We start from the raw sequence: 22,776 nt of genomic DNA on the forward strand, positions 1-22,776 counted from the left end.
GGGTTCCGGAGTAGGATGAGTTGGGAATGGCGTCGTGGAAGAAAAATCTGTCAAGCAAAGAAATTGGGCAGGCTGTAGGATTGAATCGCATCATGTCTGGGAAAAGAGCAAAAGCTGGGGGAGGTATTTGAGCCTAAAGGGTAAGAATGCAGCCTCCACATCTGAAGTCAGGTCCCACTGCTTGTTAGCTGTGTGATCTTGGGCAAGTGAACGAATGTCTCTGAGCCTCAATGTCCTTGTAAGTAGGGAAAATAGAGTTTTCACATGATAGGATGGCCACAGAAACAAAACACGATAATGCATGCAGAGCACCACACAGTACCGGCTTCTAATAGGTACTCTCCACCCACCCACCAGACTGCGGTCCACTGCTGGAATAATGACAGTGCCTGGAACTTTGATTCTTATTCCGTCTCCTGTGATACCCATATATAGCATCTATTCAAATGCTTTTCATATTTACATCGAACAGCTATGAGGCTTCACCCAGACCAATGTACATCACGTCGGAGAGGAAGACACATATGTGATTCATTTTCTGAAGGCTGAAGTCTAAGGATTTACCTCACGACCCAGGAATGTCATGAGGTGAGTTTTGGAAGTGTCTCAGGTGGTGTGATTATCGATCGGCAGGCTCACTTCTTCTTCCACTAATTGGCTATGGGTTTGCATTTCCAAACTGTGACCCGCCATGTTAATAATCTGATGGAATCTTTAAGGAGGCAGAGAAAGGTACACGGCTTTACTGGTGAACTGGCTGTGAGGCACGCTCGTGTCCTTGGAGCCATTGCGGATGCCAGGAGAGAGGCCCTCATGAGCCAGCTTTGTCCCTGAATCACGTTGGGGGTGGGTTCGGGTGGGGGGTACTTTAAAGGTTACTCTGCAGACCCAGTCGTTTTACCAGTAGAGACCCAAGAGAAGCAATACTTTCTGTCTAGCGCTTCCCACGCACTTAGTTTTTCTCTTCACCTTAAGATTTATCACGTTGCATTGTGATTACTTATTATCTATCTGTCTCCCTATATCAGTTCAGACAGGAAACTCAAACTACTTTAAGCAAAAAAGAGACTTTATTGGCTCAGTAACCAACGAGGTCAGCTGGATCCAGAGGCTCCAACAGTGCTCTTGGGATCCAGTCTCTCTCTCTCTCAGTCCCGCCTTCCTTTGTGCTGGCTCTGTTTTTCAGGCTGACTTTGCCCGTTGAGGACAAATGGCTGCCAGCAGTCCTAGAAATCGATGGTCATGCATCCAGATCCAGAGGAAAAGAGAAGGCCCTTCTCTCTGCTAAACTGGCTCACGTTGGCTCCGGACCCCCCGGAACAAATCCTGTGGCTCTGATTGGCAAGGCCTGGGCACAGGCTTGTGGAGGTGGGTGTGAGGTCAGCCCTCCCTAATCTGCAGGGACTGAGACTAGGGGAGTGGGGGGGCGAGCAAATGACATTTGGGGCACCGTTGTTAGAAGGAGGAAGACTCGAAGCTGGGCCTGCAAAAAAGTTCATAGCCGCTGTGCTTCTTGACTAGAATTTGAGCTCTTCAATAGAAAGATGACGCCCATGAATTTTGCCTCTGCTCTGCTTCCTGGTACCATGTCTGGCAAGGCAGAGACTTATACACGCAGATTGGAGTGGACTGCTAGTTCTTAGAAGAGCTGGGTCTAATTCCTAGTGTAGTGCTCTCACCCCTGCGTTATCTCCCCTTGGTGACATGGTGGCTTCTGGAAAGGGTTAAAATTATCTCTGCTTTTAGCCTGTTGTCCCTTCCATTTAAACAATTTATTAGAGAAAGTATTCTGACTTGGCTCTTCAAAGGCAGAGATGTCCATTGTCTTTCTTAATTTTGGCCAATGTACTTTGGCAAATTGACTGACACTCTGGTAACTCTTGGTAACTTACTGCTATACCAGATCTGTGGTTATAGTACGGATCCAACATGGCTAAATGTGTTTATGTGTTTGTATTGGACACGTCTCATGAGCTTCCTCAGATGCTCTCAGCGCTGTCTCTCGGCTCGCAGCTGCTTACTGAACTCAGTCTCTGCTGTGGCTTTCATTCTCCGAGGGCCAATACCATCCTGCGGTCTCCGGGTTCTCCCATCAGGACCGAGCTTTGATGCGGCACCACACTGCAGGGCCTGGGCTGTGTCATGGAGGCCAGATGGTGCAACTTAACAAGTTTGGGGGTTATCTCCCTGTGGCATGCTCTTTGGCCAACGGCAAACAGGAGGTGGATAGGAGCTGGGTAGAGAAATTTTCTCTCCTTCTTCCCTCCGTGGGCTCTTTGAGGCCTACCGTGAAGCCATGGCCAACATAGTAATTCATCACTTGGCATTGCTTCTTATCCTGCCTCAGTTCTCTTTCCTTTCGTGTTCATTGCCGTGGGATTGCACCTCCCAAAGAAAGCCTCAGGACTTCATTTCCGCTTCACGCTCTGTTTTCCAGGAAAGCTGGTCTAACACATTACTTTGTTTTTATGTGATGTTTTCTCTCAAAGCTGCTGAAAAGGTTTTTAAGTTCAGTCATCTTGATTGGCTCTAATAAAATGGGGTTTCTGTTCCTTTCTACTGGTAAGAGGGATAAACTGAGACACACAGTGAATGTAACTTGCAACCTTACAGGCTTCATCATTGACCCACTTAACAGAGAATCTGGGTTTCCTGTCTTCCCTTTCAATACTCTGCTCCTAATCACAATATTAAATCTGGATCTGCACATACAAAGTGCAGAGAATAATTGGGACAGTTACCTCAATCATTCTATTCATTATAGAAAGGCCACAGGTATATTCTGTCATGGCAAGACTGACATGAAATATTACTTATGTTATGTAGTTAAGAATTAGAGAGAGACTGTGACTTAGCCGTGGAGTCCTTGGTGAGAGAGACTGTTAAAAAGAATGACATCTTTTAGCATCATGAGTTTGTCTGCGGCTTACACCAGTCTCACTTAACCTTTTGGCTGAGTTCTATGCTCATATATTCACCTGTAAAATGACTATAAAATAGATCAGGTGTTGACCAATTCTTATGGAAAAGCAGGCATTTAAAATATTCTGATCAAAGATATTGAACAAACAAAAACCAAGATGAGTCAGATTCTTTTGATTCTTTCATCTCCACAGTCTTAGAAGAAACGTAGAGATTTCAAAAAGCTCTCCCTTCCCTGGAAAGATAAGTAGGTTCCAGAAAGGCATAAGAATTAGCTGTTTCGCATTGTGAACTTGTCAACGCCACCAGATAGAGAAACAAATGGTGAAGGACAAGAAAACTGAGTTTTGGACCTTGGAACCACATTTTAAAACAAAAATCTTCTGCCCAGATTCTTGAATATCCACTCCCTTTTAAATTATAATAAAAATAGCATGAAATTCAATGAAACACATTCATTTTCAACATACAAATAACGCTAGACTTTTGGTTCCAATTAAAGGCACAATTTCCCAGGGCAGCTGAAGGCTGCCTTGTAAGAATTTGCCTTTTTTTTTTTTCTTTTTTTTTTAACAAATAATTAGGCAGCATTTTAGTACACGCTGTTTCAGTTTCTAAACGCATAAAAGGCAATAAAGGGTAAAAGTTAGAAAAAAAGATTATGGGACAGAACTTGTTTGACGATTAGTTCCTTCAGGCGATGCAGCACCACGATGCCCAGCTCCATTTTGGAACAAGACGAACCTTTTCTCCTGACTTAGTTTAAGCATTAATCAAATGTCAACAGACTGAGAAAAGTCATCTGTGACTGGCTTGTTTTCATGTGGCTCCCGTTCATCTTTTGGGCTCTGTGGCTTTCTTAACCCAGCTGATGAATGGACATTTCAGGGATGTCATTTTTTTTTTTTAACATCTTTATTGAAGTATAACTGCTTTACAATGTTGTGTTAGTTTCTGCTTTACAACAAAGTGAATCAGTTATACATATACATATGTTCCCATATCTCTTCCCTCTTGCGTCTCCCTCCCTATTTTTAAACTTAGTAACACGCTTAGCCATCTTTCTTTCTTACCTCTTCCTTTGTTCTCTCCTATTTCCTTCCATTCCTTCTCCTTCTATCTTTTTTTTTTTTTTTGTGGTATGCGGGCCTCCCTCTGTTGTGGCCTCTCCCGTTGCGGGGCACAGGCTCCGGACGCGCAGGCTCAGCGGCCATGGCTCACGGGCCCAGCCACTCCGCGGCACGTGGGATCCTCCCAGACCGGGGCGCGAACCCGGTTCCCCTGCATCGGCAGGCGGACGCGCAACTACTGCGCCACCAGGGAAGCCCCTCCTTCTATCTTTAAGAACAAAACAAGTGTTGAAAATTAAAGGGCATAATATTTTTTTAAGTTGATCATGCAAAAGAAACAAGATAAATCCTAACTATTTTGATTGAATTTATAGTCCATTCAATACTCAATACTCCCAACCTGGGTTAATTTTACTTTTAGATTGACTTTTCTTAGCTAAGTTCCTTTTTAAAAAGCCAATTTTCTCCTATATAATGGTTATTCTAGTAAAGTCATTTTATTTTATAATCCAGGGGTCTAGGAAAGTAAAGCAAGGATTAATGTGCGTGTGTATCTTTAATCTCTAGTCTAAGATCACTGCTGAGGAACAAGGTCTTGGAAAAATTTAGCCTCATTCCTGTTTTGGGATGACAGCTGTCTGTGTACTTTTTTTTTTTTTTTAAGCTATTTCGTTGGGGATGTTTTTCTGCTTTTATTTTATTTTATGTTTTTTCTTGATTTATTTATTTTTGGCTCCGTTGGGTCTTTGTTGCTGCGCGTGGGTTTTCTCTAGTTGTGGCAAGCGGGGGCTACTCTTCGTTGCAGTGCACGGGCTTCTCATTGCATTGGCTTCTCTTGTTGCAGAGCACGGGCTCTAGGAGCGCAGGCTTCAGTAGTTGTGGCGCACGGGCTTAGTTGCTCCATGTGGGATCTTCCCAGACCAGGGCTCGAACCCGTGTCCCCTGCATTGGCAGGCAGATTCTTAACGACTGTGCCACCAGGGGAAGCCCTGTCTGTGTACTTTTACTAGATCAGTTCTATTCATCTTTTCAAATGAGCTTTTCCAAAATGCTTCCATGAATTGCTAAGAATATACTTCTCATATTTAAGTTTGTTATTTAAGGCTGATATATTGGATTTTTTTTCTAGTCAATTGTTTTTGGTTATTCTGATACTGTCTGTATCCCAATTCCTTCAAAGTTTTCTGTTTTATCAGGAGAGCTGTATGGGTGGCTTAAAAAGTGGTGGATAATTTTAATAATGTAGTTTTATATACCTTTGAATATGGGTCTATGTGATCTTCAAGAACTTTGCAACATCCCAGGCAACGTGTTAGAACCATGCTCACTGGATTTGTCCCAGTGAAGATTACAGGTGGTCATTCAAGTCCCCACTTCCTATCCCTTTCTGGAGAGAGACTAAAAGAAGTAACTATCAGCACAAGGTGACATTTATATTTCTGGCTTTAGAATTTTCCGAACTTGGGGCGTGGGGAAGGAGTTAGGTATTTTTATGTCAAGTGCCTCTTACATATAAATATGTCAAGTGCCTCTTACATAAAGCCTTATGGTTTGCATGGAAGTAAAAAATGAACGATGGAAGAGTGGTGTTTGTGACAGATTTGATTGTTCTTTTATGTCTATAACAGGGGACATAAAAGGAGTAAGCTAATTCACAGTTGGGCCAATCCATTCACATAGTGAGAGTGAATTGTCTGAACTTATATATAAAGAATAAATAGTCCTTTTATTCCAACTATTTATTCCACTGAAATTGAACCATACCAGGCTTGGTTTAAGGTTATCGCCAATGAAACGAGTCATGGGGAAATATTCTAAGAATAAACAATTCAAAGAAAATACTACTCAATGGATATCATACACAAGGAAGGAGGCATCACTGTTATTGAGGGCCCAAAAGACCATTTAATTTTTGCTAGCACAATGACAAGGAACTCAGGAAGGGCCCAGTGCCTAATAGAATAGATGTTGGAACATGAAGCCAGAGAGGACTATGTAGAGTCCAAGGTGGGTACAAACAGTCAGGAATTCCTTGAGAAGGTGGTGAACAAAGACAGTTGTCTTTCCAGCACAGACAATTCCATATTCAGATCTTATACTATTGGGCGTTTGACTGAGAAAAGTTTGGAAACCATTGTCTATGGTAAGACCAGAAATGTGAGCATCTCACAATACTGGATCTGAGGTCCTTGTGAAAAATCATGAAGAGAAGGGATGGATTTATAGGACATTGGATGGTGACACAGAGCCACAGGATGGGAATCCATGCTCCCAGCCAGCATCCAGGAGCTCCAAGCATCTGCTGACTGGGGGCTACTCCCAGTGGTGTTTTCAGGATAATCCATCCTGAGCAAAATGCTCCCAACATCTTTGGATTTAGTAACTGAAGTTCCTTTTTGGTAATGCCCCCAGGATGTTAGAGCTCTTTGTGTGTATCTCCACCAGCCTGTCCAGTCCCTTAGCTGGGTTTCCTCTCTGCTTCAGTAATGAAAATGTGCAGCAATCACAACTAAGGACCTGCAGAGCAATTTGGAAATGTTCACTCATTAGTGAACTAATAGTGCTTCCCATGACTCCTGCAGTTCTGTCGGTGCAGATGGCAAAGGGCTGGCTCCTGAGTGTGTCTTCCTGAGGCTGTAGAGCAAGAAGAGGATGAGCAAGTTACCCTCCTTCTCTCTTGCATTATCCTGTCCATTGCTCCTCTGCCTGTACTCCTAGTACCCCAAACCTGGCTAATTCTGAATTCCCCCAGGCATTGTCCTCATGTAGGTGGTACATATCTGAGGTCCAGCATCTGGGTGCTTGAGGCCAGTGTATTGCTGTGTGAACAGGTTTCAGCCACCCCAGTGGAATTTACGCTCAGGACGTGCAGGACCCCAGCAGAGCTTTCAGAATGAAGGAAGAAAGAAGCAATAGAAAAGAGATAGACATCACGGCCCTGGGAGCACGGAGACAGCTTTATGTACATGTTTTTACAGGATGTGGCTAAACATTTTGTACGGTTCATGTGGAACACATGAAGCACTGTCATCCCCTCCCTGATGTGAAGCAGAAGTATTGCAACACAGTGGCCCGGCTGTGGCGCTTGGCAGCCATGCTCTCCAGCGCTCAGTTTGGTACTAAGTGCTATGGTTACCGTTTGTAAGTAGCTCCCTGTGATGTGAAAAGGCTACCAGGGAAACGGCAGCCATCCCAAATGCAGCCATCACAGAACACAGAAGGACCACCGGGCATCTTTGCAGGTTGCTGTCGAGGCTCTGATTCACTTCCCGCTCTCAGACAGAATCCAGAGAGGGAAGGAGGGGGAAAGAGTCGGAGGGAGGAGGGGCGTTTTTCCCAGTCAAGCCAGGAAGCTCAGGGACCCCTCCTTTGTAGTCCTGGGTCTTCAGTGTGATCAGCTGTGGTGAGGAGTCTTTGGGACCAACCCAAGTTAGCCTGTGAGTCTGGCCTCGGGGAAAGCAGCGAATGAGGCAGAAAAACAGAGAAGTGGGAAGTGGTTGCTTGGTGCTGAGTTTGGCTTAGTGTTTAGAGCTCCACTGGAGCTTTCAGCCTCCCAGCAGAACTCAGAGGGGAATGAAGCCCACAGGAACCCAAACAAGGTTAAGGCTTGGCAGGAAACCATTGGTGAGGCCGCATGGCTTTTCACACAGCGCGGCCCGGGGCCTTGTGGGGGCTTGAGCCACCTTTCACCACCAATCCCGTTTCTTTGGACTCGTTGGAATCAGATTCATTGAATGTATTCAGTCAGGACTCCAGTTTTCCCAGAAGCAGGGCCCCCTCTCACACCCAAGACTGTGTCCTCGGCTGGCGAGTTGTTATTTACCCCTGCTGCCCAGCCAGGCAAGGAAAGCTGGGCTTGTTTTTGTGAAGAAACTCACACTGGGATTGAGGAGATGTGAGGGTTGGAAAAGGAAAATATGAACAGAGATTTGGAGCCGAGACTCTCCGACTCTGTTGGGTGAGCCCCCTACCCCGGCCCCCCCTTTCTCTCTAATAGTCCTAGAAAAACAGAGGTGATGTCGTCATAGCAGCTGCTGATGGCCTGACAGACAGTTTCCGCAGCGCTACATGAGGCCCTTTGGTGTCCCTGTCAGGAGATTGGCAGCTGAATGACACCAATGAGGCCAGGCCCGTATTCCCTCTGGGAATGCAGCCCTAATTGATAGACAGAGGCAAAGAGAAGGATTGTTTTTGAACCTGAAAAGAATCCCCTTTTTCTCTCCCTAAAGCTCATGCCCCTACTCTCCACAGCTCTATTTTTCCCTCCCCCCCGACACTTTTTTTTAAAGGTGTTTTGTTCCAGAGCAGTTACAGAGCTTAATGGAACTGAATGACTTTTACCCTTCACAATCTGTCAGTCAAAAGCCTGACTCCAGGACGGTTAAATAAAGTCCTTTCAGAGGCAGACAGGAGAGGAATGTGTCAGTCAGGCAACAGACCCCGTTGTGTTTTCATCTGTCAGAGGGATGATGGGAGAGCGGTGGGCCCCAGGCAGGACGAATTCCCAGCAGCCGCTAAGAGGCCTTGACAAATCCAGGTGTGGAGCCAAAATGTCACCCAGTCACAAGCATTCTTGAGGTGTGGGCTCAGAGCCCCCAGGCCCTCGGGTTTGCAATCAACTATGAGATGTTTGGGCAAACTTTCAGCACAGGTTTCATACTAAGCATTTTTAACATAAAACCAGCCACTAAGTGCTGGGAATCTGTACAAGGCATGGCTTTCAAATTACTACACTGCTTAGCTGTGAGCCCTGCAGACAGTAATCCTCTGGCTGAAAGGCCTTCAGGTAGACTCCAATTCCAAACCAATTTTGTAGAGCCACTTGGGTTTTTTTTTCTAATACTTTCCCTTCACATTATATGACAATCCATTAATCTTGCCCATTACCTTAAAATTGTTGGGCAATTTTTTTCTTTCTTTTGAGGGTTCTGAACAGTTGCTTTTGTTCGCTATGGATCCAGAGCTTTACACTGAAAATGTCCACTGTTAAACATCCTAACGATCTATTATGTTCTGGTGACATTTCCTTTAAGGGCTTTCCCCGCTCCCACACACACACAAAAAAAAATAGAGAAGGATGAGTGTGGGATGAAATGAGGTGGAGGGCGTGGAGACGTTGATATTTAAGTAAACAGGGCTTGTTCTCATCAGGGCGCTACTAAACGTCACACAGATCTTTTGACCCAGGACTGAAGTTTAGGTGTTCAGGTGGGAAAGCCACCCACAGACCTAGACGAGTGGCCTGCTTGTGGCCCTGGGGCCGGCAGGAGAGGAACTCTGTCTCAACTCTGAGGATTGTTCTGGCTCCAGGGTGAACTTGGGCATGTTACTTTTTCCTTGCTCGCTTTCTTCCCTCTCCTTGGGAGATTTTTGCATAAAATAAAGGGATTTCCGTCTCCTCCCTAGTTTTTTTTTTTTTTTTCTTTGATGGGCTACCTTCCACCTCCTAACACACTATTCCCAAAATAGGCAGAGTCAGCACTGATTCTGTCTCTGACTTTTTCCCCTTTTCACCACAAGGTCAGATCTAGGTATTGCGGTGTCCATCTCCTAACCATTCCTGGGACCACTCAGGACACTTAGTGTACGTACCTGGGTACATCAGGCAGTGGGAAAGTTCCCCCTCTTCTCTCCTCCCTTCCCTCTTTAGCCAAAATGTAGACACTGTGTTTTCTCCTATCCGTGTATTGGGCCTCTCGGGATAAGCTGGTTTTAGACAAACTAAACTGAAATTCAGAAGGCCTTTGGCACAAACTAATAAAACTCTGTCAAGTTGAAGAAGTCCAAAACGTGGTTAAAATAAATTGGCGCATCCTGTGTTAGGAAAGCTAAACATTTTCCAAAGAAATGGATTTTCATCATTTTGCCACAATATAGGAGATTAGAGGGTCAAAAGAGGCTAGACCTGAACTGATTAGCGGCAACAAAGCAGAACAGCTCATTTCTACCTTGGGCCGAGAACACACTTCCCTCATGCTCACAGATCAAGGTCTGTGAGCTGCCTTAGAGCCTACTGTTCTTCCTGCTGCCCACAGGGACTCTGAGTGAGACTTTAGGCCCGCAGAAAACTTCCTGGGAACAGTATTCCTCTAGAATAGTAATGAAGTCTTCAACTTCAGTCCTAGAAATATGCTCCTGAGTCCATCCTTCACTGATTATTAATGATCTGCCACACCTGGAAGAAAAGCCACTTCTGCCTTCCTTCTCTTCCCTCAGCCTAAGCAAACATCATGTCTGGGGCACCGCTGGGAACACAGCAGCCTTCTACACGAGGGAAACTGTTTTTCCTCTATGCCTGAGACTGAAGATAGATGCCGTGGCTTCTGTTTTTAAAATGAGTGGCGACACGAAACTTGCAAGCAAAGGCTAACTGCTTTTGAAAATGGCAATGCATACCCTAGCGGGGACAAAACCTTCTTAGGGAAAAGCCTTGGTTCCTCCAAATTCTTCGTAGGTGGCACTCAGAAAGTTGCTCTGGTTAAAAAGCAAATAAACACATACACAAACGCCAAACCCAAAATGAACACAAATCCTACTTGTTGCTCTGGCGGTCCCCAAATTCAGTCCATTAAAGCACAATTAGGAGCAAACAGTTTTTCATCCTTCCTGCGCCAGTTCCGACACCTGTGGGTGGGGAAAGGCAGACAGCAGCTTGTTGCTGAGTCATGCTCCTGTCACGCAGTGCTGACACCTCAGAGTTGGTTTGCTTGTGCCCACATCTAACCAAAACCTCCTGTCCACTCAGTTCCAAATGCAGTCAGTCCTGTGGTTTGACGGTGCGTGGACAGGACATTCACATATTGGCTATAATACATCTCTCAGCCTTCATACTTAAATGTTTCTTGTTAAGCATATATCCAGCTGGGTTTTCATTCAGATGGCTGCTAAATCTGTTGTCTTGGATATAGGCCATACGGAACACAATTTCCTTCCTAGAATTGTATATGGAAGCAACCAAAAGCCACATTTGAAAGTCTGGTTAATAATGCTAAATTCATTCTTCTTTTTTTTTTTTTTGACTGATTCAGGTTTGAAATTCCTCTGAAAAAGTCTTACTATTTTAACGTTTGGCAACTTTAGTGCCAGTTCTGCAGTAACGCACTCTTGGAGTTTCATCTCAAGATCTCTAAACCCGATGACCAAAAAGCCCGAGGAGTTGTCTGTACAGGCAGTGCTGGGGGAAACTAGGTGTGAGTTTGTAAACCAGTACATTAGTGACTTGAGGTTAGAACAGGCTCAGAAGCTTGACCACCTGCTAGTCCAGTTCTTTTTGTCATTAGTTCTTACGTGATTTTTAGTCAAGTCAGATCACCTTTCCCACTGATTATTTGAAATAATAATCCTTGTAATGACATTAATTATGTCGATTAGACATCGTATTATTGGTATAATAATAATAGTGTGTGCTCCCTGCCTTTCATATAACTTCTGTATACATTAGCTTGTTTAAAAGACAAAAATCCCCTGTTTGGGGCAGTGTTTATAGCAGTTAAGAGTATGGCCTCTGGTGACAAACTGCCTGTTTTCAAATGCTGGTCCTGCCACTTACTACGTGTGATCCTCGTCTCTAAAATAGAGGTGATAATAGTATGCACTTCGCAGGGTTGTTGTGTAACTAAATGCGTTCACACACAGAAAGCCCTTAGAACTTCATCTGGCACGCTGTAAGTGCCTATAAGGTTATTACTTATTATTATTTTGTTCCACTGTGTGTAGCCTAAATAATTCAACGGGTAGTTTCAACCAGTTAGGAAGAGCATTCTTTGCCAATAACAATAAGCATCCTACCTTTCTTCCTACCACCATTCATTGTCCAACTCGTTGTTCTGTTGGTATATAAAGTGGCCCAAGGCTGGCAGCAGTGAATTTCTAGTGAGTGAGTGGGTTTTTAAAACCTTCCGGGGAAAGCTCGCTGGCGAGCAGCTCACCTGAAAGGGAAGGTGTTCCTGAGGCCCCTAGGATGGCACTTTGCCCTCTGGATCCCTGTGCATTCTTCTTGCCCTGCAGTCTCCAGAGTGCTGGGTCCGGTCCTTGAGGGCCATATTCTTTCAAGATGTTTGACTCTGGTCTCATTAAGCCTGTCTTGGTTCTCCCCCAGGCTGCTCTTGATCTTCACTGTTAAGTGCCATGGCAGGATATTAAAGTGGCCTCCTCTGTTAAGAAAATAGTCTTGAAACTAGAGAAGACCTCTTAGCAGGGTACTCAGAAGAGCATGGCTGCCCAGTGAGGGCATTCTCAAAAACCAAGACCCCCTCCCTTGGCCCACCCTGGGGTGTTCTCAGGCCATCTCATACAGTGGACGCAGTCACACCCTCTGGGCATCAACCACAGCCAGATTCTACCAGGGCGCTGTACCCACTGCTTCCTAATTGCTACCAGATCTGCCACTTTCCTTTCAGGAAGACAGCTAGGTCCACCAGCCATGCGTACTGGCCTATTTACTGATAGGTCAGATAACCCTTAATTTAATCCACTTTAATTCAATAAATATCCATTAGTCATCCGTATATGCCTATAATCATTTATTTTATCTTGTTTCCTATAAAGAACGCCTTACATACATATTATCGAGAAAAAGGAAAACCTGCAGAATCAAACTATTTTAACTTCATTTTCTGATAACCTGGGTCCTCCACGAATTAATTCTGAAGCATCTATCATTTTACCTCATTTTAGAAATCAGCCTAGCGTGCTCTCTGGTTCTCACCTCTTGCAGGTTCACCTGGGTGTGGTGGGTTTGCACCCATGCCCACACACACCTTTGTGCAGTTAATGGTGAAATAAGGAGCGCCTGATTTTGAACCTTGTCTGTGTCTGACCTGGCCGCAGTATAGTTCACAGGCATGATGCAACTCAGAACTAACTGGCTCATGTGGAGACCAGATCCATTCGGCACAGCCAGAGGGTGCACTAACTCCCGTGGCCCCTCCGCCCGGATAGGAGGCACTCTGCCCATACAACCTGCTGCCGGGGGTGGGGGAGGGTGGGGTTGTCCAAATTAGAGTAAGTAGTGGTTTGGTCTTTCAGTCTCACGAATACCAACTTTGCAATGAGGACACAGTTTGTAAATCAGCAAACAAGTTGTTTTAGAGTGCTCAGGCAGGATGGTGGGCACGTGGAGATGGGCTGAAAAGGTGATATTTGGACCTCTGTGGTTTTGTCTGCCTCCCTTCCCTTTCCATTGGGAAATTGCTTCTTCTCTATCCTAGATGGTTCTGGTGGATTGTTAATTATTGAGCCTCATCCCTGGCTGTCTTAGTCTGTTCAGGTTGCTATAGTAAAATAGCATAGAATTGGGTGGCTGATAGAGAGTAGAAATTTATTTCTCACAATTCTGGAAGCTGGAAGTCTGAGATCAGGGTGCTGGCACAGTCGGGGTCTGCTGGGAGCCCTCTTCCAGGTTGCAGACTGCTGACTTCTCCTTGTGTTCTCACACGGTGGAGAAGAGAAAGAGGAAGCTCTCTCTCTTATAAGCTTATAAGGCACTAATCCCAATCATGAGGGCTCCACCCTCAATTACCTCCTGAAGGCCCCACCTGCTAATATTGTGACGTTGGGGGCAGGATTTCAACATACGAATTTTGAGAGGACACTAATATTCAGCCTATAACACAGGCCCTGCCGGGGGGTAGACCCATGACCTAGACCTGGCTGAATCCAGTCTTCCTCTCCACAGCGATTGGGTCAAGGCGTGGGCAGGTGGCCTAAAGTAAGGTCAATCATGTCCTTTCATGAAAGCCAGTCTGTGGACACTGGGACAGATTTAGGGCCTCTTGCTCTTTCATATAGAGATAGCCTATGATAAGAAAGAATGAGGCCAACATACAAAAGAAGAGAGACAGGTAGAGAGATGGGGCAGTGGAGGGTGGGGAGAGAAAGAGAGAGAGAGACAGAAGGACAGACAGATAGACAGACTATTGCTATTACTTGAGTCCCTGTGCCTGAAAAAAAATCCACTCTTTAACTTCCCAGTTTATGAACCACTAAATCCACTTTTCTGCTATGGTTGTTTGCATTGGGTTTCTTTCACTTACAATGGAAAGCTGCCTGACTAACCTACTAGGTTTAGCTATTCTTCAACCAACTACTTGGCTTTGGCAATCTCTTAACTAATGCACACAGCTCTTCCCTCACTCGTAAGTAGAGTGAAGTCTAGCTACATGGTGGGTCCGCTGTGCCTCTTAGGAAATGTTCGTGGAATAAATGTAGCTAACAGTATAGGGAGAGTTAGTAAGTATTGGGTTTAACTATGAAATCACCAATATTTGATCATTTTGACCTACAAAACAATTTCACTTTGTTCAACTAAGAGGATTTTTAGCTACTGAGAAAATAGAGCCACATTTCAGTTACATTTATTGAGGCCCTGCTTTTTGCAGGCCTCGTGCTGGATGCTGTGAGGAAATTAAGGTGGAAAACACAAGGTTCTGCTTCTCAGGGAGACTAGAGCCTCCTGAGGGACTTACAACTTACTAAGAAACAGTTGCTAGAGTGTTGGCCTCACTCCATACACTAATGAAAAGATTAGTTTTTTTTTTTTTGAAGATTTCATCTTTATCAATGAAATGTGCCACGTATAATCTAAGGACCTAGATAGTATCACTTTCAGAGAAGAGTTCTGTCACTACAGTTCCTAGAACCCCTCCTTTGGCAACCTCTCTCTTTGAACCCTTTTGGAGCTGTTGTTCTTCAGCCCAAAGAGTCAAGCGTCAAAGAAAATATTGAACATGAACATGCCTTTTCGATCATCTCTGTGCCAATTCATCCTGTCCCCATGAGAATTTTCTCCTTTCGTCCCCTTTGTCTGGGAAAGAACCAACTTAAAAATTTATCTGTGCTTCATCAGATCCTCAACTCACATCAAGCAGAGGCTGAAGAATAAGTAATGCGACACAGGCAAAGAATAACAAAAATTTTGCTATGACTTCAACCTACGTGTGTCTGGCTCTCCCACTAAGTGGCATTGGAAGTGACCTTTCATGCTTCTTCTGTCCATTATTTCTTGATTTAGATTTCTAGATCTGGTACAGCAGTCTGGTGTGGTGGTGATTTTTTCTAAATATCTCAGTTTCAGGGTACTTGCCCGCCAGTTCTCCTCCACATAACGTGTACTTAAAAACAGAGCCAGAGCCTGGCAATTTGCCGAAATCAGGCTGGCTACTGATCTCAAGTAGAAAAAGAATTCCCCATCGACAGCATAGTTCTTAACCTTCGTGGAGCGGTCATCTGTCTCGCCTTCCTTTGCCGACTCACTGGAGCCTAATGACTTCTTCCCAGAAAGGGAACACTTCTCAGCTTTAAACAAACAGCATTTACCTTCTTTTCTTAGTTATTTAAGGTGAGGCATCTTCCTGTCCCGCTCCCTCCTTTTACTTAAAAAGAAATCACCATCTCGTGGAATAACTATTTTGCCAAATCTGTCCATCAATATAGGGAACCGTGGGAGTGCCTTAGTGGACCTATAGAATAAGTGCTCTAATTTATGTCCGATGGACTTAAAAGAGCAAAATGCATGTGGTAGGGGTCATGGTCACAAGCACACAGCCCTGATGTTTTAAATTATCTTCTGCAAACAGGAGAGATGTTTTTCTTCCAGGTGTACATAAATACAGCAGTTCAATGCAGTCCAAACTGTGGTATACGGCTGCAGAGCCCTCTGGCTTTGCCAAACCCTCATGCTCGTGTACACACATTTTCCAGGGGGGCAGTCCCGTTGCTAAAGGAACTCAAGTCACTTTTTCGTGAATGTCCAGTGATTGGCAGGAATGCTGGCTGTTTTAAGTATCATATTGTTCCGTGGTGAAGAATATTTTTTATTGCTAGTTCAATAGCATTTCACAGTTATTAAACCAGAGTCATTGTCCCTGGAGGCTCCCAAAGGTTCAGAAACTTTGGGGCCTGCCAGTTATCCCCATTGTTTCAATGTGGCTGTCATACTCTGACTGTGGCACTTATGGTGTTTTGGGGGAAATGTTGAGAAAGAGGCTTTTCAAGGGTATCGTTTATAGCCAACTTCTTTTCATAAATAAGAGTTTATGGGACCAAATTCAATCACAAAATATTATTTTGAAATGCTTAAAAATGAAAACTTTAAGGAATGGTAGACCTGTACTATTATAATTACACATGAAAGCATGCAGATTAAAAAATGTTTGCTATATTAGATGTGGCAAAACACCTTATAAATCCCGAGAGAAATGCCTGCCCAAAGTCATCGCTACACCCAAGTAACATGATCCAAGAAGGAGATGAATGGATGTGATCAGTGAAGGGGTACATAGATTTCTCTGCAAGGAAGGCCTCCCCCAGCTTACTTGGTGGACAATGAAAATATCCCATAAGTGAGCTGGGTGGATGCCCTTGTACGACTGGCAGTTGTTAGTGACAATTGAGGACTCGGCCAGGAGAACAAGGCAGCCCTTTGATGAACCTAAGTGTTAGCGTGAGGAGAGAGTGCAGGGCCTGGGGCTGTTTCCTCAGGGCCAATATGCGATCCCAACAGGAGCACGTCGTCTTATGGGGGTCACCCCCAGGAGGAAACACTTAGGGTCTTTTGCGAACACCCAACTTTCTGGGAATTTGACTAATGTTTCATCATATCTCCTGACAGCACCGAGCTGGTTCGTGCAGATTTCACTCTGCTCAGCTCTTTGTGTACTTTCTGTATTGTTTTCTTTTTCTTCCTTGGAGCAGAGTTTGTGAGGCCCTGAGGACCGCACCAACACTCAAGTCAGTGGATGCACAGCTAATCTTCTGCTGAAAGAAAAATGGATTCTTATTTCTCTTCAAGTGTCTCTGGCAACAACTGGGCGTGGGCAGGAACTTGCCTTTATCTAAACAAAAACAGAAGATGTACGACCTATCCAAGCTCTTCTGGCCTACTCTTCTCTGATGATACCACTCCGTGGCAGGTTTCTGAGAATCTTTTATTTTTCTAGAACTTTAGAGGAAAATACCCTGTGCTTGATATTGTGGTCGATGAGTGTACGACGGTTGTGTGGGTTCTGGGTGGACATGGTTTTCTACTTCTCATCATGAAAAGGAGACTCTCCCCATTCCTGGAAACTTCCTCTAGTTATTGTCTCTTCCCCCCTGCCTGTCCCCCATCCCAATTCCTGCCACTCTTTATTTCTCACCAACGGAAGTTAGGGCTCCCTTTATGTGATATGGAAGGCATACCCCTCCCCGTGATAACACTGAGGGACCATTGTCTCCTGACCGCATCTTTCCATCATCTATAATGCACATTTTGTACTGTTAATTTAAATGTCTTTAGTCCACATCTTACATTTTTCCTCCAAACATTTCCTGCATCATTCAAAAGGAGTTTGCAAGGCTCTGCCTTTTAACATTTAAAAGAGAGAAGAGAAATCTTTAATGTTAATTCTAGACTACATCAATAAAACTACTTTTTAAGAAAGAAATGTAATGGTTGAGTTTTCTCATTATCAAAACAATCTCACTTTTGTCAGTGTTGAATCCTCCCTTCCTGTTAGTATTTGCTCAAGGAGCATTTGTGAGACGACTTGAATAAAATGGATCAGTATCTGACCTTAAAACAATAATATCTTATAGAAAAAACCTGGAAGGCTATATACCCAAACGATAGCATGGTTAGCTTTGGGGGATTTGGGTCATTTTTTCTGTCTTTTTCATACCTTTCTGTATAGTGTGAATTTGTTCTTATACTAAAAAAAGAGGCTATGTTACACATAACCTCCCCCTCCAAACTGTTTAGCATTATGGTGATTTTGTAAGGAAGGGGTTATTTGCGAGGAGGCTGTGCCTCCAAAGAGGAGCGGTGTGTAAGGGCTTAGCCTGCTACCTACGTTCGTGTCACTCCGAGTAAATCAGATTTTCTCGTGTGTAAGATGAGGACAGTGACCTCCACTTGTAGAAGTGAAGGTGAGACTCTACTGAGATAACCCATGGAGAAAACGTTGATACGTGTGAAGTGCTATCCACATGGGAGGAATAACAATAGCTCTCCTTTGTTTGGGAGGAATCCGTGGGGCAAATGTAGACCAAGGATCTGAAACGAGGGCGTGTATACTTGGTGACCTGACACACAGGTTAGCATGAACGGAGGAGCCCTTCCCAGGAGCCTTTGAACTTGTGCAAGTAGCTTGATATTCTTAGTGGCTGCTTCCAGCACTGTTTCGTGAAGGGAAAGGTGTGTGTGTGTGTGTGTGTGTGTGTGTGTGTGTGTGTGTGTGTGTGTGTGTGTGTTGGTAACCAAAGTGCTCAAAATGTAATATGCAATGACATCCAACTACATGCAAAAGTAATCACCAGAGCACCCAAATAACCCCACCAACTGACTGATCCAAGCGTTTTTGCAAAGGCTGGTTGATGTGGTGCCAGATGTTCGATAAAGTCACAGAAAGGTAAAATGATTAAAAAACAGAAACCAAAAACAAACAGGAACAGCAGCAGCCTCGCAAAGAACACCCAACTAACCCACTAAATATAACAGCGGTCCAGGTGACATAAACCCCAGTGGAGTGTTCCTGGCTCCCTAGGAAGCAGTGGATGGCAGGGCCTGGCCATGGTGACAATAAAGTGACCTTCTGGAAGCAGAAGCAGGTAGTAGAGAGCATGGTGGCGGGGGGTATACCTGGACCATCCATGGAGGCCCTGGACACCCCTGGGTCCTGGTGATGATATCCTGTCTGCAGGGTCTCAGAACAATTTTCAACACCACTCACGTGCCAGGAGGGGCTGCTGCTTTCACAGGTCTGGACTGCTCAGCAGTGAAGGGGTTACCTGTAAGAGGGATCAAAGTGTTAAACTATCACGTTGACAGTAAGTCGGGGAACTGGCTGTGCAGGGGCCTTAATAAATCTGCCCTTGACTTATGGACGAACCTCATTCAGCAGAAAATTATTTCTACCGCATATTGAGTGCTGTGCTCTCATTGAGTCGCTGGAAGTTTACTTTAAAAGAAAGGTGGAAATGAGGAGAAGAGAATGGAAATTCAATCCACATGCGGTGCAGAGAACTATTCAGTAAATTCTTTCTCAGATAAAATAAGAAACAATGTGTAGGACTCTCAGAATATGGTACATTCCTTTGATGACTAAAATGTCTTAGGGGAAGAAAATGGACGAGGAGTGATTCTCGGTGACGACTGATATGGAGCAGGGGGAGGCGCTAGGAGGGAGAAAACCTTAGTGATTTAGACATGACTGTTCATTCATTTGTTCATGGAGTCCACCAGGCTTTATTGAGCGCTCACTATGGATGAGAAACGGTAGGTGTGGGGATGAACGTAGCATCTTGCAGAGTCCATAGCTAATGAAGTAGATCCACACACTCATTGTACACCTAGAATTTGTCCAGCACCAGCTCAGCTCCACATAGCACTATGGCAACCTTCTCTGAATAAACTGTGAGAGAATATAGTCAGATTTTACATATGAGAGAAGGGCTGACACTTTTTCCCAATTCAACATAAGGAGTAGAGCTGTCATTAATCTGAAAGGCTGATTTAACAAAAATAGATATCTCTTTCTTAGATGATATATGATTTATATCTTCATATTGCTTTTTTTTTTTTCTTTATAACATTTCAGAAAGAAAAGAAAGGTTAAGACCGGGGGAGTCTGTATTTTTCAGTCCAGTTCATGAAGGCACAAAGAATCCTTTCAATCCCAGACCAGAGAGAATTTGAATTCAAAGGATAATTTGGGAGACAGAACTTCTCTTTCTGCCAGTTTTGAAACTATTGGGAAAAGTTCAAGAAAAGCTCAAGAAAATGAGTTTTCCTCTTTTGAATAATTTATTTGCTGTTTGTTTGTTGGCTTCCTCTGTATCCTTTTACCCCCAGGGCTGCAATGAGTTAGGAGCATAAGGTGTCAGATATTGGCTTCTTGTTGCTGTTGGGGGGTCTCTATAAATTTGTGGCCTCTCTGGGCATTCCAGGCACAGATAATATATATTTAACAGAGATCTGCAGGTTTCATTTTCTCTTCCAAGTTTGGGAGCTTTTTGTTCGAAGGGGTGATTTGTTTTGCTGTAGCGGAACCAGCCACGTTGCTGGAAGTTTCAGCAGAGAACCTGATGCTCTGTGGTACCCGAGCTTTGGGAGAATCTTCCTGACCAATTTACTTGCTTCTGTGAGCAGGGATGGTGGGTTCTTCCCGTCTAGGGGCATGGCGGCACCAAGACAGAACCCGCTGGCTGTTGTAAGACAAAGGTTCTAAGGCTCAGAAAGATTCTTGTCTGCTCGTGAGTGTGGTGGTTGGATGAGTGCGGGCAAGGTAGTGGTGGGCTGAAAGGATCAATTATGCTCATGTTAATCTCTCAGCGATTCAGGGGACAATGATATGGTTAGTCCAGGGGTTGTTCCATGAAGGACTGGACTGCCGGTTAACAGATCTGGGTTAACCATCCAACGTGCAATAATACCCTAGTAGTTTATTTGCTCCCAGTAAAGAGAATGTCCAGGAGGGTGTAGATCCCCGGAGGTGGAATGATTTCAGAGGATCCTTTGTGACTTTCCCATCTCTATCCCTACCCCTAACCCCATCCCCCTCCCCCTCCCCATCTCCATCTCCACCTCCATCATTATCTCTCTTTCTGAGAAGGGAGGGTTGAACTCTGAGTAGCCTGAAGAGGACTGGGGCTGTGGTTAGCTCTCCAGGTAAACCTGGATAGAGCCTTGGGCTTACAGACCTGGAGAGGCTGATCAAACCAACTATTGCCAAGAAAACTGACTGCTATTGATCAAGCTTCTCTCGGTGTGTTAAATATTTAATGATGCATTTTATTATTTGAAGGATGTTATTCATAAGCTCAACTTAATATCTTTTTATGAACACATTTTATAAAACCTTAGCACCTATTTAACTGTACAAATAAATTTTATCCTAACAGGGGATCCTGGTGAAGGATATATTATATATGGATGCTTAGAACCTTGCGATGATTTTGGCCACCCTCGGTGAATTACGTCATCATGCTGTTCCTGGTTTGCCCTACATATACAAGAACACACCTCTTTTACTTTCCTCATGGTGTGTAAAGACTAAGGTGATGCACCTCCTCACCCTATCCCCACCAAGGTCCAAAGTTCTCTGGGAAGCTTTTACAGAGTGAAAATAATGATGATTTTCTTTTATTTTGACCATTGTAATTTGGTCACCTTAATTTAGAACCAGAAGCGAAGGAGACATTTGATGGTGTCATGAATATTGTGAGTTAAATGATCTATTTTAATTCCCAAGCTATAAGTAAATTCATGTTGTCTTTTTAGGAGGTCATATATCTCTTTTTGCCCCAATCCTGCTATGACATGTACCAAATGTGTTCTTGAGCACTCTTCTCGCTCTGCTTAAGAGATAACTGTTAGAAAACATCTGGTCCTGATGTTCAGAGTGGCTCTTTTCCTCTCCTGCTGTCCAGTCTCCCCTTTTCTTACCTAAACCAAAGTCTTTTTCTTCATACTTGAATTCAGAGAGATCACGCTGGACAAAGGGACTGGAGAACTCAGAGGGAACTTTTGACAAATGCCTCGGCAGGCATGAGGTGGTGAGAAGGAGGCCGGAGAAGCTGAAGGGGAAAAAAAAATTTAAGCTAAGAATGAAGAGGAGGGGGTGCCAGTGATCTTGGAGGAGGGCTTGATTCTCAATTTAAAATTCCTAGCCTGAAACAAAGGAGACTTGAAGCATTCAAAAGAAAGGCAAACCACGGCACTCAAACAAAGCTGGTGAATTACAAGAGAGAGTATTATATGAGGGCCCAACAGTGTCAGGATATTCCATCCTCAGAGGGCATGTGGAAATCCACCAACTGGCTTGATTAAAAACTCAGGAAAAATGAAAAGAAAGGAATGTGACTGAGTAGAATTTTTCACAATGCAAGCTTGTTGTTTAGCTTGGTATATCTCAGATTGAAACTTAACCAAATAATTGCTGGGAAAATATTTGGTTAGGTTTCGAAAGACTGTTTGGAGAAACTGACTAGTTGTAAAATAGAATATTTGGAATGACTGCCTGGGAAAGATAAACTTAAAAGCTGGAGAGGTGTGCTCAGTAGACCTAAGGGAACAAAAAGGCGTAGAGGAGGGCACAGTATTTTGTATTCTTAAGGATGAAAGCAAAGGTGTCCGAGCAGTAGTTAATTTGCCAAGTTTTGAGTTTTGAGTGGTTTTCTTGATGTGGTTTCCAGGAAAGATTACAGCTTTAGTCTTTTATGCAAAGTGGTGTCTTATTATAGAACAAAAAGCAATAGACTCTAGTCACTGTATCTGAAACCCTGAATTCTGCTTCAGGCATCCGACTCACGTCTAGTTAACTGTAGAAATAAAATTGGAGGGAATTTGGCCTCTCAGGTTATAGGGCTGGAAAATGCTTTGAGAGGCCTTCTGGTTGGATTACTTCTAAACCCTCCCGGACAGATGAAAATTTATCTTATTTTTAAATGTTCCCCAGAGGAAGAGTGTCCACAGGCTCCCTTAGTAACTCATTTCAGTTTTTAACGACCTCCACATTCAGGAAATTCCTTCTTCTGTCTTACCTAAACCCACTCTGCTGCAGCTTAAGTCCATTTTCTTTTGACCTGCCCCAGAAAAGATGGGAAAAAGAGGTCACCCTATTGCATAAACATCCCTTCACATAATTAAAGAGAAAATTTTAAATCGAAAATGTTCTCTATCTCCTCTTCTTTATCGCATTGAATGTCCCCACTTCCTTTAGCCTTCCCTGAGGGGTTCCGTCTTTCAATCTCTTGTTCACCTTTGCTGTAGCCTCAGAAACTCCCTCAGTTGTCTGAAGTATAGCTC

General features: G+C 44.1%; 1 long non-coding RNA gene across 2 annotated transcripts; it reads left to right on the top strand.

Annotated features, from left to right (window-relative positions):
- Nucleotides 1-485: 485 nt before the first annotated feature.
- On the top strand, nt 486-21,033 carry LOC114486246 (uncharacterized). 2 transcript variants are annotated; one of them, XR_003679652.1, is made up of 4 exons: nt 486-588; nt 1,187-1,368; nt 16,686-16,903; nt 20,871-21,033. It is a non-coding gene; the product is annotated as an uncharacterized lncRNA (long non-coding RNA). The 2 variants fall into 2 exon arrangements; XR_003679651.1 differs by lacking the exon at nt 20,871-21,033 and having other exon boundaries at nt 16,686-17,376.
- The last annotated feature ends 1,743 nt before the right edge of the window (nt 21,034-22,776 follow it).

The sequence above is a fragment of the Physeter macrocephalus genome, chromosome 5 (assembly GCF_002837175.3).
Source record: "Physeter macrocephalus isolate SW-GA chromosome 5, ASM283717v5, whole genome shotgun sequence".
In the NCBI taxonomy this organism is placed as follows: domain Eukaryota; kingdom Metazoa; phylum Chordata; class Mammalia; order Artiodactyla; family Physeteridae; genus Physeter; species Physeter macrocephalus.